The sequence below is a fragment of the Callospermophilus lateralis genome, unplaced genomic scaffold (genome assembly GCF_048772815.1).
Source record: "Callospermophilus lateralis isolate mCalLat2 unplaced genomic scaffold, mCalLat2.hap1 Scaffold_45, whole genome shotgun sequence".
Lineage (NCBI taxonomy): Eukaryota > Metazoa > Chordata > Mammalia > Rodentia > Sciuridae > Callospermophilus > Callospermophilus lateralis.
The window spans coordinates 11,585,520-11,603,712 of NW_027514398.1; the positions used below are offsets into that span (position 1 = coordinate 11,585,520).

The following is an 18,193-nucleotide window of genomic DNA, read 5'->3' on the forward strand; positions in this document are numbered from 1 at the left end:
GGAACAGGAAATGCAGTACCGGCTGGGGAAAAGCTCGGCTGTGACACAGTCCATTCCACATGGAACTCTGGATCTCTGGAGCTAGGGCAGCTCAGTGACATTGACCCAATCAGGATAAAAGGACAGGCCTTGATGACTATCTGTTGACCAATCACTGTATGTGAGCCATCCCTCATCAGGGATGTGACCTTAGCCAAGGACCATTTTTTGCAAAAGAGTGGAGGATGATGGGGACCTCATTTATCACATTGTTTTGAAAAATCCAGCCACTGACATACAGTATGTCTATTAAGCTCAAGGAAAACAAAATGATTAGGTGTTGCCTAAAAACAGATGAGCCTGAGAAAATAGACCACAGAGATTACAGGGGAAGTACCTCAGTGTGATTGATGTAGTTAAAGACTGAGAAAGTAAATGGAGAAGATAAGTGCTTGGATGTCCCTTCTTTTTGGGAGCATAGTCGAGTGTCACTCAATGACAGGAGAAATACATCTCGAGGTGATTTCATCCTCATGTGAACCCTGTAAAGCACACTTACACACACAACTGATGTCACTAGATGGTATAATCAGTGTGACTGCTATCCTGTATGTGGTCCATTATTGACTATGTAGTGCATGACTGTAAGTTTTCCTGCTCTTAGAGACAAGACACCCAGTCATATTCTTTCTTTGTTTATGACCTACAAGAGGAAAAGCCAGAGAATGGGGAGATAGGAGAAGTCTTCTGGAGGAGGTTTTCACACAATTTGGTAAAGAAAGTAAATCATCATTAGCCAAATAGAAAGAGAAGCCCTGGAAATGCCAATGTTTGCAAGAAAGCACCAGAAGGCTTCTCACATCCAGGCTGTGCACCAAGGGCAGGCTGAGTGTCTGGAAGCTTCATCCAGGGCAAACAAGGCCTTCCTGCAGAAAACAAATCCTGGGCTTATCCAAAGAGCAACTGAGAGAACTAAGACCATTTAAAAAAAAAATCATGTTCCATATGGCAATTGAGCGAGTAGTATGCATCTTGTACTATCATTTTAAAGGAGTGATTTATGAATAGATAAAGAAATATTGACTCATTAGTGACAGGTGAGGACAGTGGGTAGAGCACCCATGTTGCTGCTTCCACCATTTGAGAAGCTGTGCAGGTACCAGAGAGCAGCAGGGAGCACAAAAGACAGGACCACTACAGAAGCCAACACAGGGAGGGTGGCCCCAAGGCCCCGAGCTTGATCTTCTCTGACTCCTCCCTGAAACTCAACCACTTTCTTCTACCTACAAAATCTAAGTTCCTCCACAGCTGAGGGCTCTGCATGCCAATGCTGGAGCCCCTAATTTGCTCTGCACGGTGTGAATGGGGTCGATTGTTGCTGATGGTTTGAAGGAAGACCCTTTCTGCAGCTCAATAGAGAACAACTGGGAGAGGACTGTCCTATCTTGCTAAAAGTGTGTCAGAATTGGATTCACACCCTGGTTTGAGAAACTCCAAAGTTACTGTTCTTGTTGTGTCACTTGTGGTCATCGATCTTCTTTTTTCTCCCTGCTATGCCTAATGGATCAGCCCATTTTGTAATGTAAATTCTGCAGTCCATATAGTCTTCACAGGTTGGGGGCATAGTCCACAGGACACCCCTCCCCTCAAACCCGAGATGCAGGCTCCAGCATTCCCAGACCACCAACACTTTTGATCAACTGACTATGGATGTGGGAGTTTCCTCTATTTGCTTAAGTTTCACCAAACCAACTCACAGAACTCAGGAAAGTGCCATACACATGAATGATTTTAGTTTTGACCAGTCAAAGGAAGAAATGCATAATGCAATGTCCAAGAGGATCTCAAATATGAAGTTTCCATGTCCTTAGGATGCATCACCAATCAGGAAGCTCACCTGAGCCCACAAGTTTCCAGGGTTTTCTCAGTGTTTATTATGGGGGCCTGTTTGGATGGTTGATTGAATCATTGGCCACACTGAACTTAATCTCCAGCTTTCTTCCCTCCTTCAAGGTAAGGCCATCATGTGGCTCAAAGCTCCAACACTCTAATCACAGAGTTGGTCTTTCCAACTTGAAAGCCTGAAACATGGTTAACCAGGACCCATCCTGAAGTCATCTAGGGTCCCTCTCCGTTCATTAGCATAGATTCAAGTGTGGTCCAGGTACCCATCATGAATTTCAAAGGCAATCCTATCACTTGGGAATTCCAAAGGTCTAGAGGCTCCTTCCCCAGAACGAAGGTCATAGAATAGCCAGATTCTTCACCATACAACCTCAGTGACTAGTGGTAGTCATGTTGGTAGTTTCCCTGGAGCATCAGGTTTGTCCCTGATAAGAATCTTCCCAGCACTGGACAGCCTCCCAGAGAGTGTGTTTGAGCTTAGAGAACTCCCAAGTTCTTCCTTTCCTGGGGCTGAAATCTATCTTTCTATGAGCATCTGTTAAGCAAGGAGTTATGAATTTCCACTCCAAGGATCTAGAGTTACCCCACTATCTTCTCTACAGAATCTTTCACTTACAAGAAAGAAACCTGGAAATTAATTGCCCAGAGCAGGTCCTGGAAAGTTTCACCAACCATGAAACAGAGAGCTGGACTCTGTCCAACCCCCCTCAGACACCTCGGAAAGCAACAAGGCTCTGTCTGGCCTGACAGAAGTTTTATTTATCCCCTTGATATAGTATTTTTCTTTCACATGTCCTAGGTCCTATAGGAGTCTCTCCTCTCTTTTTATTTTGTAATTATTTCAAATTTAACAAAAAGTTTGAAAAAGCAGTTCTAAGAATCCAAGTCACCTTCACTCTGGTTCCACAGTTTTTCAATGTCTTCTGCTTTATTTACTAGCTCTTTTTCTTCTTAAGCACATTCATTCAAGCATGCCCTTCATCTTTTTTTTAAAAACTTTTTGAGGGCAAGTTGTGGCAATGCTGCCCATTATTAAAATGCTCCAGTGTTTATTTTCCCCAAACAAGGGCACTCTCCTGCCAAGTTCCACTACAGCCATGTAAATTGGGAAGTCCGTGTTATTCTGATACCACCATACAACCCACACCCCTGACACCATCATTCAGCCCATATCCCTGATATCACTGTGCAACCCACAAACTCCATCTGACTGACCCAGCCATGTCCATGTCCCTCAGTCCAGGAGCATACATTGCTGTCATATTTCTTCTGTTTTCTCCAATGTGGAAGAGATCCTCAATCCTTTGTTCCACAGGGACTCTGGGGAGACCCCTCATTCTGGGTCTCATCACCAGACTTGGGCCTCAAACTCTTGGCAGGAACATCTCAGAAGTGAAGCTGTGCTTTTCTTGGCACATGGAGGCAGGAAGCGCACCAGACAACTGGACAACTGGGCCATTCATGCCTGCCAGGTTTTCTTTTGTATTTGGTTGACATCTGAGGAGCAATGCCCTGAGACTGTCAATCCTCTGCCCACCATCAGACCTCCACTCTCCAACTTCATCATCCTTTGATGAACCGTGCACTGATTAACCAACACTGAGCTTGTTGCCAAATGGTGATTTCTATTTCCATCCTTTTCTTTACATTTACTAATTGGCCTTCTACTAAGAAGAAAAGCATTCTCTTCTCCCCCATTTATTTATCTATTCAGAGTCTATTTTTTCCATTGGATGTAATTTCTATCATTATATGTTAATACTTAGGTTGTCCCAGATTTGGCCATTCTGGGTCCCTTCAAGCTCATTCTGTCTCATTGTCATATATTCCCAACATCCTCTAAACATTTTCTCTTTTCCTGGCAGAAAAATGATGTTTCAGGGTCATCTTATACTTTTCTCTTTTCTTCTGCCCCAGCTCTGGAATCACCCATTTCTCCAAGGAACCTTAGATAACTTTCAGTGAAGAAGGGTATTTATCTGTAAACTAAGACTTGGGTGGTTGGTTTGCAAATCACTAGGGAATGTCCTTGCCCCTAAGCCCTTTTGGTAAACAAAGCTCAGTCTCTTTCTCTCTCTTTGTCTTAAACTATGAGTCAAACACTATTTCTAATTCCAGTTCCTTATATGGGGACCTCTATAGCCTTCCCCTCTCCATAGTCTGTGTACTCCTTCCACCAGTAAAAGTTTCCCAGCATCCTCATAGATTTCTTCTTTGTTCATCCCCCTGTGTGGAGCCAATTTCCTAATCACTAGCTGACTCTGCAATGGGCCCTCAGCCTCACCACTTTGACCTTTGGCCATGCCACCACCTCCTAGGGAAGGAAAAGGAAAAGAAAAAGAGGAGTAAAACAGGAGGCTCCAAAATTTTGTTTTCCCAATCTAGTTTATGAAGCACCAGACTTTGCAAGAGGTTGTTGTTAAAACAATGTTTTATTTGTTTGTGTTTTTAGTGTTTACCGTGAGTCAAGTGATAGTCTAAAGAGTTCTAACTAATTTAATTCTCACAAAACCATTCCAAATACTGCCATTTTCCCCATGTTCTAGATTTAAAAACAAAAAATAAAGAAATAAACAAACAAAAACGGATTCCAGAGAGCATCAGTGTTGTCCAAGGACATCTAGCTGGGTACTGGTGAGTGGTTGGGCCCCGCTAGAGTGGCACCAGGGCTTGCTATTCCTGATATTTGCTATGTTGCTGTCTGGCTGTTAGTGCCTTGAAAGGAGCTCTCAGTTCCCCAGGCCTCTTCCATTTGCAGAGTACACAGATTTGTTCATAAAATAGCACAGAGATTTCAAAAACAGTGAAATAGCTTGGTTGGACTCATCTTCTTGCAGGTAACAATGATAAAACCAGGACAAAATTTTAAAGCCATCTCTAAGGACTGAAGAGTGTCTACAGCAAGCAGAGACTAAGAAGGACATCTGCTCTTGTGACATGGACTGTGATGAATGAGTGGGAGTGCCTGGCTTTTCTTTGGAGGATACTATCCAGTCTGGGAGGGGTACAGGCAGAAAGCAGCAGCCTTGCTAGCCCAAGGTGTAAGCGGTTAGAACCCAGGGCTGGCAGAGTAGCAAGAAGGGAGTCGCAGAAATGGTGAGCAAAATGAATAATCAACTTTTAAAAATCCCAGTTAAAAAAAGCATCAAAATACACCAGCCACTTAGGACTAAAGCCTATAACTGGAAACTATAAAGCATTACTTAAAGAAACTAAAGAAAATCTAAAGAAACAGAGAGATACCATGTTCAAAATTGGAAGACTCAGTACTGTTAAGAGATCCATCCCTGCGTCCCCAGCCCATTAAACTAGAGATTTAACACAGTCCCAATCATAATAATGCTACAAAGTTCTGGAAAAGAACAGGGAAAGCTGTTTTAAAAATCAATATGGACATGTGAAGATCTAAAAAACCAATAATCTTGGGGAGAAACAGAAGATTTATCCCATTTGACTTTAAGATCCCTAAAACTACAGTAATGTGTACATTTATGGTATCATCGAGGTGTGAAGAAAGATCAATAGAAAGGAATTCAAATTCAGAAATAGACCTAAACTTAGAAAGCCAACTGATCTTTTACAAAGACAGGAAAACCATTCACTTGGAAAGGAAAGTTAACAACCAATGCAAATGACTGTAGAACTATATGAACAAGTGTTTTATCCCTGCTTCACACCACACAGAAACATTCATTTAAAATGCATCAAAGACCTAAAAGTAAATATTAAATCTATGAATCTTTTTAAAAATATTTTTAGTTGTAGGTGAACACAATGCCTTTATTTTTATTTATTTATTTTTATGTGGTGCTGAGGATCAAACCCAGTGCCTCACCTATGCTAGGTGAGCACTCTACCACTGCTCCAAAACTATGACTCTTATAAAAGAAGACACAGTATATCTTCATGACCTGGAGGCAGGTGAAGATTTCTTAGGACACAGAAAGCACTAACCGTAAAAGGAATTTTTGATAAATTATAGATACTGAGACACTAATATGGAAATGATTACAGATCTGGAGAAGATATTAGTAAAACAGATCATACAAAGTACTTTTAGCTAAAATGTATAAAGATCTCCTAAAACTCAATGACAAAAACACAACATAGAAAAAAGGGCAGAAGACTTGAACAGACACTTGATAAAGAAGGAGTGTGAATGGCCAATACACACATAAAAATGTGATCAATGTCGTTAGCCATCGGAAGATGCAGATCAAGGCACAATAATATACTACTAGCCCTGCCCCTCAAGTGGTTCCCACACTGATCTGCTAATACATGCATGCCGTGCCTCAGTTTCCCTACTGAGATGACACATATTAGAAAGATGATAGCACCCAATGTTGGAGAAGGTGCAGGGTAACAGAAGCCCCGTGTCACGATGGAAACACAAAAGTGGAACAAGCATGGCAGTTTCTCATAAGGCCACACAATTCTACTCCTTGGTGTCTATTCAAAGGCCATAAGAGCATCTACACACAAAAATATTGTAAATTAGTTTTCACAGCAACTTAATTCATAATGGCCAAAATTAGAAATAGCCCCTATTTCCAAGAGTAGGGAGGCTAAATACACATATTGTTTTTTTTTTTTTATAAAGTAGTACATCACCATTAATAAAAAGAAACACATTACTGCTATATACAACAATGTGGGGAAATTTCAGATATTTTTCTCAGTGAAAAAATCTGTGCCAGACACAAAAGAATGGTACCTATAAAATGACCCCACTTATGTGAAGTTCTGGAGGGGGTGGTTCCTGGGAGGGAGAGGTGGGAGTGAGCCACGAGGGATGACTGAGGAGGGAGAAGAGAAAACTTTCCAGGGATCTGGAAAACTGCCTTTCTTAATTGGTGTGTGGGTTTCACAGGTGCATTCATGTGTCAAAATCATACAGTTAAAATTGTGCATTTTAATTTATATAAGTTTTACCTTAAAAGAAGAACCACAAAACAAATTAATAGTTGAGTCACAGTTGGAGAGTAGGGGGTTTACCTTACATATGTTAAAGATTTTCAATAATAAACAGCACAGGGGCCCAGCCCTAAGGAAATTAGACATTAGCCTAATGAGTTTTAACTTGGGAGAGGGAATGCTCTCAGTTTAAACACCTGAACTGGGAACTCCAGATGGGGCTCAGGAGGGAAAAGGGATTGGGTACCATATCATGAGGACCTTGTGGACAGAGTGGTAAAGATGAGTGGTATAAGTGGGTGGAGAGTGACGAAACTGTCTACTTCACATCCTTTTACCCACGTCCCTCTCCCAGTGGGTACCCTAGGTCATAGCCCTCTTCCACATCCTGAGCGTCAATTGATTCTCATGCTGATTTGTTACAACTGATGACATGTTCATGCTGTGCCTCAGTTTCCCCAGCTCTCTCACAGAGCAGTAGTCAACTTCTCTGCAGTAGTCAACTTTCTCTGAGGGGAAAGGGAGGTTTTAGGCTGAGGGTCTTCTAGCATCCTGGTAGGAGGTAGCTGTACCCAGACACATGTGTGCTTAGGCAGATGAACAACTGGGCATTCCTTCATAGTCATATTATTTTAATATAAGTTTAACATTCTCCTAGTGGAGATAGAAAGAAACAGATTTTCTTCTGAGAAAAAAGATGTCATATCTCCTTCTTTTTGTTCCAATTAAGAGATTAGCTGCATTTCATTTACTAAATTAGAGAATTTCTTGGAAGGCATGGTAAAAAATAACAACAAAAAATCATGAAACCTAAATAATAAACTGCCTCTGCTCTTCCTGGTCAGAACAGCAACTGCCTGGGCATCGATCCATCTGTCACACCACCAAGCCATCCAACAGGATAGGTCAGTGCCTGCGGGCTTCTAAGTTTGCATCTGAGCCATCTCTCTGCTGTCAAGAGTGGGCTCCAGTCACCCATTACGTGTGGAACCACATAAGAGGCTTGAGGAAAAATGTTGCAAAAGTGATGTCAGAACAAGGGAAGGCCTCAGAGGTTCACATCCAGGCAGCCAGCTGCCCAAGTGGCCCTCCTGTCAATCCAGCTCTGGCTCTGGCCAGGAAGCTAGAACATCAGGCTGTGGGCAAGTGGCCCAGTTAACTAGAGGCCACCTTTCTTGTCATATCTTCATTTCCAATGACTATCCTTCTTGTGTAGGGACTGTGCCACTTGCTCCCTTGAGGTGAGTCTTGTCCTTCTGTATTGACCTCTCCATCATCCCAGTGAATCAGCTTGGCCTAGTAGAAATCTAGAGTCCAGCAGGCCAGGGTTCAAAAATCCCAGCATAATGCCATGGCTTGTGTGACCTACATCAGTTTCCTCTTTGTCACACAAGGACAGTGACACCTGCTTATTTCCCCATGTTGTACAGATTCAGTGAAATCATGTGTGTAAAGTATCTAGCAGTGCCTGGTCCGGTACTCAGTAAGGATGGTGAACTTGGGAACCATTATGAAGGTGCTTTTCACATGGCAGGTGCTCAGTGAGTATTAACTGGTTCAACTGGAATACAGTGCAGAAGCACAGCACCTGTGTTGTCTCCTCAGTTCTGTCTCTGTCTCATTTTGGCTAAATGAACAGCATTTGTTCATTCACAACATACAGCTCACTGTGTACCACATCTTGCACTAAGTGCTAGGGAATCAGAAACAAGTACATCGTTAAGGCAGAATCCTACCCTAGAGAATCACACACCCTGGGGAACCCAGTAAGGAACACCCCTGAGTTGTGTCCCTCTCTTCTCTGCAGAAGATCATCACCTCCATCCTGCTAAGTGGGCAGATTTGGCCCAACATCCAGCTGCCTGAGTGCTATGGACTGAGGCTAAAGCACATGAAGTCAGATGAGATCCACTGGCTATACCCCCAGATGAAGGTGGGTGAGGTGCAGGACAAGTATGAATGTCTACACGTGGAGGATGAGTGGAGGTAGGAATGTGGGGTGGGGAAGCCCTGGAGGTCCTCCCCAAAGCACTCCCCATCCTCAGAATCTTCTAGAAAATCCAAGTGGCATCCTAGACTTAGACCTCCTACAATATCTAATGCATGCATTTTCAAAGCCTGACGTGGACTCACAGTAAATCTGTATCCAGAAATGTTCCCAGTTGGGATACTGTAGTGCTATGGTGAAGGGGAGCAAAGGATAGGGAGGATGGAGGGACCCACTTTCTCCTGGAGATTCGAGCTTCCCTGCATCACCCAGAGTCTGACCGCCTATCACAGGTATGACCTTCAAATCCGCTACTTGCCGGAAGACTTCATGGACAGCCTGAAAGAGAACAGGACCATGCTGCTTTATTTTTACCAACTGATAAAAAGTTCCTCCAGAGTCCCATTGCACCCTCCAGGCCAAGTGTATCCATAGGATGATGGAAAGACAAAGCCCAGGTTTGTCTTTTTTGCTATGCCTGAGGATCATTGTCAGTTGTTCCAACCTTGGTGCAGACCAACCTGTTCCATAAGCTCCCAGCTCCTCTAGGACTTCCTTGGCTTCCCAGGTGATTGGGCTGATGAAGCAGAAGCAGGTTAAAATACAGGCCCTGGGGTCTTTCATAACTGGTTTTTAGCCAGCTCTGCCATTTACTAACCTGGTATTCTCAGAGACTTCATTTACCTGCATGAAACTGTCTCCTTGTCTATAAAATACTAATACCTACTCAATGGGGGCTATTGTGAGGATCAAATGACATCATTGGCACTGTGCAGGTAAGCTGTCTCTGGGAAGATGAGACCCCTGGTTTAGAGCACCTGCCAATTCCCATGGTGTAAATGCTCCTTCTAAGACCTGATTCAAGCTACCAATGGGATATTCACCAGTTCACAAAACTTCTAAAGATGTGATAACTGGCTCTCTTGAACAATTGCCAAGCCTCTTTGACATGCCATAGCATTAAATAAGTGCCCAGCACCTGTGTGAAGATGTGCCAAGGAAGAGTGAGCTACTTCCATTATTTTCCAGCTGGTCTCAGCTGCATCTCCCCTCTGGTTTCCTGAACACTAATCCAGACAGGGCTTTGGAAAAATTAATGACTCCTCCCCAAATATGGGGGGGTCGGTTCTCTCCGAATTGGGATGGGGTGAAGACTCTGAAGCAGAAAGAGAATGTGTATGAAAGTTCACCTGTAAAGGGGCTCAGGGGCCCAGGGGCAGAGGCAGAGCTGAAAGGGAGCTCCCATCCTGCTCCCCATCCCTGCTCAGTGCTTGTCTGTGGTTGGGTGAGCATGAGACAGCTCGGAGGCAGAGGTGTGTCACCTCCTGGGGCCTCTGCTCAGGAAAGGGGACAATGAGGGTGTGAGTCTGAACTGTGATCCTTCTCTTTCCAGCTCCGGAGTGACTACATGCAGTGCTATGCCAGCAAGGTCAGCGAAGGCATGGCCCTGCAGCTGGGCTGTCTGGAGCTCAGGTAAGTAACCTCAAGGTCTCACCTTGGAGAGCTGGGCCAGAGGCTGGCCTGGACTTTCAAGCATCTAGGGTGGAAGTGGGAGTAGGCATGTGAGAGCTGAGAAGGGGAGGAGAGGAAACCAGCAGAGTGGGCCTCTGAAGTGCTCGTCATCTGGTCCTTGGAATAAATGGGAGAGAAGGACCAGCTCCCTCTGCTCAGTCCCCACCTCCTGCCCTGCCCTTGCCTCTGGGATGCCTGCTTCTCCCTCTGTCCTTTTCAAGTGTTTCTGTAAATGCTTCAGAGCACAAGGCCATGCCCTGGGGCTGTTGGAATGTAGGGGTACCCATCTTTGCTGCCCACTATAGCACCGCAGCTCCAGGAGGTACTCTGTGTGAAATTAGCACAGCATTCAGCAATGTCCTCGAGCTCACAGTGTTTAGGAGGTGACAGATTTGTACACAATTAATCATAATACAAGGCAGAACGAACATGTACCGCTTCCAAGTGAAGCCATTAACCTTGCCTGCAGGCAGCAGGGAGAGGGGATTTGAACTGCTCCTGGAAGGAAAAAATACCTCTTGGTTGGCAGATAATGGCACCCAGTGGGACATGCATTCTAGCCCGCCCAGGGATGGAGGAAGAAAGACATAGACTAGAGAATGGGGGTGGGGTGAACTTGGAGAGCGAAGATGGCTGGCATGTAAGAGGCCATGATAATGGCAGGCTAATGACATCATTAGGACAACAGATACCATGTGCCTTGTCCTGCCTTCCAGGAGTCCTGCAGTCCCTATTCCATGCATGGCATCCTATAGTCTTCCCCTCTGGAGTTAGACAGTCCTAAAGAATTTATCTTTTCCTTTTTGTTGGTGGATCTCACACTTAGGGCTGTGGTATCACTTGGAAACTCCAGTGAATCACCTGTCAGTCATCACTTAGTGAAAACAACCCACAGGGGGATCCATTTGCATTCTACTTCACATTTTTACATCCTCCAGTCATCCCCAAACTGTTATTGGTTGTGGCTTCAGTGCCAGGGCCTGTGCTAAGAGGCTGGAGGACGAGGCTCTGGAAGAGAGTGTGGTCAGGAATAGGTAGGCTAGAGAGGCTGCTCTCTGATCAGCCAGGATTGCTCCCAGGTCTGTTTCCTGAAAAGAAACAGCCTCATGTCTCCTGAGTTTCAGGAGCATCAGATAGAGGTTCCTATTCTTACCAGTGACCCCTGAGGTCAGGGGGTGTGCTGATGGGGAAAGGGCATGGGAAAAACCTACTTTGTAAAACTGATAGAAGATTTTTCAGGTCTGATCATTTTTAAATGAAAAGGGTAGATGGAATGTGGTTTTATGTGAAGTTGGGCTATTTTATATTGAAGTTTTGACTATTGTCATGAACAGAGTCAGATATGGTTCTGAAAATCATACCATGAAGTCAACTCTTCCAGGGATGTGACTCTTGCTTGAAAATCATGGGTAACAGTCTCTTGTCCTGTTAACATCACAGATTATACACTTTGCCTATGGCTACCGACATCACCAGGAAAAGAGTATGCATTGTTTCTTGGTGTAAAAAAGAAGTATGGTAGGTGCAGGAGACATGAGATTAGGGACATGAATCCTCTGTGGACTCAGATCAGATCCTATCTGGAGAATTAGATATAATAATGTACAACACAGGTCAGAAGCTGGGCTTTCTGGGCATGCATCCTGAGGCATTGACTCTGTTATTCTGGGCAAGTCGTCTGATCTCCCTGTGCCTCAGTTCCTTCATCTGTAAAATTGGAATGATGGAACAACTTCACAGGGTTGTTAGGAGGAATTAGTGAGTTACTATATTTCAAGTACTTACAACCATGACAGGGACTAAAGTGTTCTGTAACTGTGTATTTACTTGGCTGACATTTTTCTCTCAACCCTTATTTTATTTACTTTTTTGTCTATAATTGACTTTTGTTCAGAGAAGTTTTAGATTTGCAGCAAAACTGAGCAGATGGCACAGAGTTCTCTTGTGCCTCCTCTCCCATACCCGCACAGCGCTCCATCATCGCCACTCTGCGAGTGTGGAGCAATTGCTCCGATTGATGCATCATTATCACCCAAATGCCACAGTGCACATGAAGCTTCTCTCCTGGAGGTGCACATTCTCGGGATTTGGACAAATGCTTGCATCCACAACTATGATATCATACGGGCTAGTTTCACTGCCCCAAAAATGCTGCATGTCCCCCCTCTTCATCCCTCCCTCCCACTTACTCCCCGCAACTGCTGGGCTTTATATTGTCACCTTGTTTTGCCTTTTGCAGAATATCATATAGTTGAAGTGCAGCCTAACTGATGTTTTATTGATCTAGTGGAGATGCTTTACAAATGCCAACTATATTATTTAATCTAAATCTCCTGCTCTAAGTTAAAATGTGAAACTCATGGCCTATATGCTAGAAATAAGTTTGAGGAACCAAATGATTTGTCCCCCTGTGGCATCTTAAACAGACTCAGTTTTCCCCAGGTAGGAAGACCCCCTGTCTTACTGTGCCTGGAGTTCAGTGGCCTCCATTCACTGGGCAGCTCCATCCCTGTGTCTCCCAGCATGCTTATTTTCTTGTGAATGACAGCTACTTATGTTGCTTGACAATATATTCAAAGACACCATTTATTAAAAATTGTTCAGGACATAATATTGTATTTTTATGCTCCTATTGGGGTTTTTTTTTTCTATAATTTCATGCTTTAGATGTTCTTGACCCTGTGATATGAAAATATTTTCCTAGATTTCTTTTTCTAGCTTTATAATGGTTTTATTGCTTATATTTATCTATGTTTAATCTATATCTATATTTATCTATATTTAAAAAATAAATATTCTAGATAATAGTTTGAGGTGAGGATCCAACCTTCCTATTTTCTAAACAGGGTGAGCAGTCTGAGCTCATTGCTTTGGGGTCATAAGTTACTTGCTTCTCTCTGCTTATAGTATTAGTAGCACAAAACTGGTCCCAGATGTCTATAGGAAACCTGGCTTAAAGGATTACTGAGTTATTATTTTTTTCTTCTTGGTACTAGGGATTTAACCTAAGGGTGCTTTATCACTGAGCTACATCCTCAGCCCTTTTTATTTTTAATTTTGGATCTCACTAAGTTGCTGAGGCTGGCCTCTAACTTGAGGCTCCCCTGTCTCAGCCTCCCAAATCACTGGGATTGCAAGCATCAGTTACTTTAATGTAAGATTGGACAGTGTCTGCAATAGTCAGTGAAATGACTAGACACAACAATCCTGACAGGGAAGGGAGGCTGGCATATGCAGGGACATTGGCTATTTGGTCTCAGCTGAAACCACCATTGCTACAAATAAATATGTCAGTCATGCATCAGTTACTAATGGAGATACATTCTGAGAAATGCATCATTAGGTAACTTCATTGTCACACTAACACAACAGAGTCCATTTACACAAACAAAGACAGCTATGACTCTAGGTGATATAATCTTATGAGACCACCATGATATCTGTGGTCCATTGTTGACCAAAAGGTCATTATGTGGCATCTGACCATACATACAAGTTTTCATGAATGCATATATTTTTAGGAGAAATGAGACTTGAAGAAGATGTGTCATATATTAATAGATGCCACCTCTGGTGGTAGGATTATGGATTATTTATATTTTCTTTTACAAATTCAAAAATTTTAACATGTTTATTTAATAATTGTTTAGGTGAACACACAAACATATGCACACATCAGAGATAGCAAATAGGCAAAAAAGAAAGTGCCCAGGAACCCAGGACCTGAAGGTGCAGGTGGTGTTCCTGGCCTCCTGGGCTTGGCCGCCATCTTCTTCCTCAGCCTCAGAGCCCACAGCCCAGGAGCTGGGTCTCCCAGAGCACGAGGATGTTGCCTTTCTGGGAACAAAGTCTGGGGGATTTCCTTGTCCTCACTGTTTTCTGAAGATCCAATTTTACCCCCCTGCCACCTTGCTCCCTCTCCGCAAGTCCCACCTCTGGCAGGGGAAGGGCCTCCAGGCCAACTCCTGGGCATGAGTGCCCTTATATTTTATTTTATTTTATTTTATTTTATTTTATTTTATTTTATTTTATTTTATTTTACAGCCCTGATGGCCTTCTTCTCCAGTTACCGAGTCTCCCCTTCGTAACTCCTTTCTCTCCAGGCAGTTCTTCAAGGACATGCCCCACAACGCCCTTGACAAGAAGTCCAACTTCCAGCTCTTGGAGTAAGTGCAGGGCTGCCTCCTGACCTGCCTCCTTTCCTTCCCTCCAGAGCCTCCTTTCCCACTCAGCCCTGGACCAGAGCGGGGTAGTCAGGGCCTTTCTCCTTGTCCCCAAGCCCTGGTACCTCCTCCAGACTAGCCAGAAGTTCTGAGCTGGAGAGAAGGAGAATCAAATGCTGCTTCTATTTCCCTGTTTTCAGAAAGGAAGTGGGACTCGACCTGTTTTTCCCAAAGCAGATGCAGGAGAATTTAAAGGTGAGAAAATCAAAGGGTGAGGGGCCCAGAAAACCTTCTTTGTGCAGATCCCCTGGACTAGAACTACAAGGATTGGGCTGGGGATCCTCAAAGAAGCTGGGGCATCTGTGCTGTCTTAAGCCAGGACATTGGGCCACTTCTGTGGTGGAGAATCAGGATGGGCTGCACTTGGCTCCAGCCTCCCAAGAGGCAGCCTGAGCCCTGGGAGGCCGACTTCCCTGCCTCTCGCTCAGGGTTAGGGTGGGCCCCGCCTGAGACCACTGAGTGTGTTTTGAGGAACAGGTCAGTGTTGCTTTCACGGCAGGAGCCCTGGGGGCATATTCCAGCATGGGCATCCTCCCAGTGTGACCTAGTGGAAGGACAGGTGCCAGGAGGGGCAGGGCCTGGCTCATCACTGCCAACCTCTCCCCAGCCTAAGCAGTTCTGGAAGGTGATCTAGCAGACCTTCCAGCAGTATGCCTCACACCAGGAGGAGGAGTGTGTCATGAAGTTTTTCAATACCCTGGCGGGCTTTGCCAACATTGATCAGGAGACCTATCACTGTGAACTTGTTGTAATGACCACCCTCCTTATTCTCTCTGGGCCTGGGTTCTGGGCCTGGCAGGCTAGGGACCAGGGAGCCATTTGGGGCCAGGAACAGTGTTCAGACAGCAGGGCCTTGCTGTTACCTGCCTATGGCGGAACTCATGTTAATCCATGTGCCAAGCAGGGAGCTGAATGTTGGCCTCCAGCTGTGGGAGGTGGGCAGGTGGGCAGTTATCCAGAGGGGTGAGCTGTAGAGACAGTGGTCCCTGTCTAGCTTAATGAGCCTTTCTTAAAGTGTCAACACACCAGGTGGCAGAAGAGAGATAACAGTCTTCTCTCTCCTATATTCCAGCAAGGGTGGAACATTACAGTAGACCTGGTCATTGGCCCCAAAGGCATCCGCCAGCTGACAAGTCAAGATGCAAAGGTAGAGAGCACTGAGGCCACGCCAGCCCCTGGCTCAAGGTCTTAGATTTCTGACTCCTTCTCTGTCTTCCCAATCATTCATCTTCCCCCATTCCTGAGAGCAGAGAGCCACACCCTTGGCGTGAGCTCTGTGGACAGTGTTTGGGGATGGCAGCTTTGGCAGATGGCTCCTTATTGCAGACATAGGTGCAGAGAGAGAGAAAAGGACATGCTTGACATTCTCCTGATACAGAGAGAAGAGTAGCTCTGTAAGTGGCAAAGGGAGGCAGTTCTGGGTTCAGTTCTGATTCTACTGCCACCTTGACGTATAACCTTGGGCAAGTCCTGCCTTTCTCCACACCCCATTTTCTCTTCTGTAAGGTGAGGAGCTTGGACTTGATGATCCTTCCAGACTTTCTCCCTTCATCTGCAGAGAGACTCCCAGTCGCTCCTCCCTCCCCCTCCTGACTCATCTGTATTGCCTGATCCCAGCAATGGAATGCTCTTAAGGCCCCCTTCTTCTCCACAGCCTACCTGCCTGGCTGAGTTCAAGAAGATCAGGTCCATCAGGTGCCTCCCGCTGGAGGAGGGCCAGGCTGTCCTGCAGCTGGGTATTGAAGGCACACCCCAGGTAAGCCTCTCTGGACACCTGGAGTCTCTTCAGGGGTATCACTTTGGGTTAGGATGCCCTTGGGTCGACATGACTGTGACAAGCAGGAAGCCAGGGCTTCAGTGGCTTTGAGGATCTTGTTAAGAAAACTGCACCCATGCCCTAACAAGGTGCTGGGATGATGGTTTGTATTTTTATTTTAATGTCAGGAAAGAAGTAGGGTCTAATACTGACCAAGTGAAAATGACTTATAGGTCAAGATCCCAGGGATGGGGGGATTTCATGGTGGAAGAATCAGAGACCTCCAACTGCAGAGCATCTATCTCTGCTCTCACCAGTCTGTCCCTGCTCCACTCTGTTTTCCATTTTTCAGTTTCTGCTTTACATAGGGAGCACCCCACGTGGTACAAGGCATCCTGCTTTCTCACTAGTCTTCCCAGAACTCAAGGTGGTCAGTAGGAGGGAGCACAAGCACGCCCACTAGTGGCAACAGGGAAGGCCAGCAGAGATGGGAGGAAGTGTGGGTTGGGGTTGGGGGTCCTGCAGCAGGGTTGGAGATGAAGGCCCTGTAGCCTCTCAAGCAGCACTAAAGGGTAAAGTGTAGACAAGGCTTGAGGTCTCACCTTTGACTGGCTTTTTCTCTGCAGTCTTTGTCCATCAAAACCTCATCTCTGGCAGAGGCTGAGAACATGGCTGACCTCTAAGATGGTTATTGCCAGCTTCAGGGGAAACATAAAGGCTCTCTCATCATCCATCCAAAGAAAGGTTAGTTTCTCTAAAAGGCACAGTGGACAGCTGCACGCTGAGCCAAGCCTGCAGGGTGATGTGGAGGCATGGGGGCGTGGCGCCATTGGCCCTTGAACAAATGTGTTCTTCAGGGGTGTGAGGAGGCACTCAAGCAGCCCTGCAGGTGCTTTCTGTGGGGCCATCCTGGGTCACCAGCTACAGTCCCTGGTCCTGGACAGCCACCCCTGGTCCTGCTAGTCAGAGCTTCATAGAGGCCAGCTTCTGGAAGTGCTGTATTTGTAGTACCAGGGAGATCAGAGCCATTGCTAGGACATGGGTGGACCTTCCTCATTTTGGGACCAGGGTCAGCAAATAGGTCTGAGATGGATCATAGGGTGCTGGCAGGAGGAAGCCTACAAGGAGGATTCTGATTCTGGTCCAAGGCCTACATAGCTTCCACCCTGATGCTGAGAGGGGACAAAAGGTGGGGAGGGGTCTCCTTATGGAGCAGTGACAGGCCCTCCATCCATCCCGGACTCTGTGTCCCTGGCTCCAATCTTCCCTCCTGTCCTCTTTCTCCAGATGGTGAGATGCGGAACAGCCTGCCCCAGATTCCCACCCTGTGAGTACAGTGGGGATTTGGAAGGGCCCTGAGCTCAGCCAGTGTGTGCTGGGAGGAGGATGAACAAGCAGGGTGCCCCCACCCCCTCATTTTTGAAAGAACTCTAGACCCTGGCCTTTCCCACAGTGTGTTGCCCTCCATGCAGCCCCCTGGTGACATCCTGGGAGGATTGCTGCTGAGCCCCATCCCAGGCCCAGGCCATGCCCCAGCTTGTTGCAGCCAGGTGGGCTACTTCTGCTATCAGGCGGTGGATGAGGGGGACCAAAGCTCTGGGGGAGCTTTGCAAGCTCTGGGTTCATCTACTTCCTGCCCTCTCACCTCCTGCAGAAACCTAGAGGTGAGGTGGTCCCACCTCTCAGAAAGCTGCAGCATAGGTAAGCCTGCCCACCCTGCCCACGGCCTGTGCCCACCCTGCCCACGGCCTGTGCCCACCTCCCCATGTTTGGTCCCTCTGCCTGCTCTTCTGACCATTCCCTCCAAGTTACAGAAAACAACCTTTCCTATCCCTTCTCAGCGCTGGCTTTAAAATATCGCCAGTTGTAATAGCTAGCATATATTGAGTTGTCTGTACACATACTGAGTTTGTC

General features: G+C 45.7%; 1 pseudogene; it reads left to right on the plus strand.

Annotated features, from left to right (window-relative positions):
• The window catches only part of LOC143388966 (protein-tyrosine kinase 2-beta-like), a 49,170-nt pseudogene that overhangs the window by 11,823 nt on the left and 19,154 nt on the right, over nucleotides 1-18,193 (plus strand).